Source organism: Populus euphratica, unplaced genomic scaffold (assembly GCF_000495115.2).
Source record: "Populus euphratica unplaced genomic scaffold, PopEup_1.0 scaffold1469.1, whole genome shotgun sequence".
In the NCBI taxonomy this organism is placed as follows: Eukaryota; Viridiplantae; Streptophyta; class Magnoliopsida; order Malpighiales; family Salicaceae; genus Populus; species Populus euphratica.
In genome coordinates this window covers 31,184-33,149 of record NW_011501314.1, presented here as the reverse complement: position 1 = coordinate 33,149, position 1,966 = coordinate 31,184, and positions in this window count along the sequence as shown.

The following is a 1,966-nucleotide window of genomic DNA, read 5'->3' as shown; positions in this document are numbered from 1 at the left end:
AAATGAACGGAAATGAAAGGCATAAACTTGATATTAATGAAAGCAAAGCATAAACCTTACAAAAAATACAAAGAGAGAAAGGAAGAGCATGATCTTGATCTGGAAACCAAGATGCCTAAATGCATAGCCAATGCCTCCTTTTATAGGCATAAATTAGAAACTATTGATTTGATGACTAATTAATAAGTGGGTGGCCAACTATTGACTTAGTGACAATCTTTATCTTCTCTTGTCTGAATAAAACGTCATTGATAATGTCAGAATTTGAACCAGACCTCCACATGAAAGTTCTAAGAAATTATCTCAGCTTTCAAAAAAACAATTTCAGTCATTTGGACTTATAGAACTCAAGATATAGGTTGAACACTGAACAATATCTTGGTTGCAGGACAAATTCAAACTTCTTTATTATTGCTACAATTTAGACTTGAAAACGGCCTTTTTAAATCTTGAACTCCCATGAAAGTTGTAGGCCTATGTCTTACCTTTCCATCCATGCAAGGTGGACCTAAATTTAAGATCTACAACTCTAGATATGACCCAATTATCAAACAGTGTTCCAGTTTGGACTACAGTAGCATCTCTTTTTTAAGTTTGGCCCTCTCTTTGTCCTTTCAATTTCAATACTTCAACTCATCAATCAATTTTTTTATTTATTTGATAGGCCTGCATTTAGGATGAATATTTACCATAAATTAAAGGTACCTTATGGTATTAGACTTGTTATTATAAAATATGCTTTAGTTAAGGAGTTATTGATAATGCAAAATAATGATATAAAATCTTGATAAAAATACACTCTTAAGTACTAATCAAAAAACTTACTTTGATAATTTTCCTAGTAAAAATAAATCCATTGGTTTAAATGACCCTCTAAACAAAGGTTGATTATTTTGTTTTTCTCATATTGTTTTTGTGTTTCTTTTTTTTATGACTCTTGTTTTGCTAATCTCTCTTACCCTGGTTAAATAGTGGATAATGGTACTCCGTGACTCTTAAGTCAGTTCTTTCAGTTTCCCATGATAACTGATATCTGTTTATATATTTGTTCAATTCCTTATTCCTTCTCTTTTCTTTGCATATGTTTTCCACTTCTCGTCTTAAAAAAAAAAGACACCATTCTTGAAAAATTGAAAAAGTATTTTCCCGTTTTGCCTCAAAATACAATTATAAAAATTTACCGAGCTAGGTGTGCAACATTGAGGTTGTTAATGAACCAAGGAATTCCTAAAGAGATTCGCTGACTAACTGAAACAAAGGTCCGATTATCAGGTGAGTCTTCCAATTCCTTCATTTCATACATTCTTGGAATAGGTAAAAACTTTTTTACAAAGAAACATCGTGTAAAACGATTGAAAGTCTGTCACAGATGTGCTAGATAGACTTGTAATGCAATATGTCGTTCTTTAGGAATAACATCTGTAAACCATAAAGATAAAATACAATTCATTAAGGATGACTTGAGTAAGGGGTCTTTAGATATAGAAGAGTGTAGAAATGATAGGTTCCTCAAGTCATCACATAAGAAACTTTTATGTTTTTGGTAGATCCAGTCCTCAAAAGGAAATAGAGTTTTTAGAATCAGCAAATCATATTAGTTAAGTACTAGCTGAGAGAAAGATTCATTTAGTGTATAGGGGAGGCAGTCTTGGCTTAATGGGGGGAATGTCAATAGCTGTGTTTTTAAGAGGTAGTCAAGTGACACGACGAAAAGATTGATGTCTTCTCCCAAGTGCAAGAGTGTCAAAGTAATAAATAACCTGGCAAGATCGGGGTCGAACCACAAGGAGGTTAATTGTACAAATTATAAATAATAATTATAAACAACAACAATAGTAACAACAACAACAACAATAATAATAGTAGCAATAATAATACTAATAATACTAGTAGTAGTAGTAGTAGTAGTAATAGTAATAATAATAATAATAATAATAATAATAATAATAATAATAAAGAAAAAGAA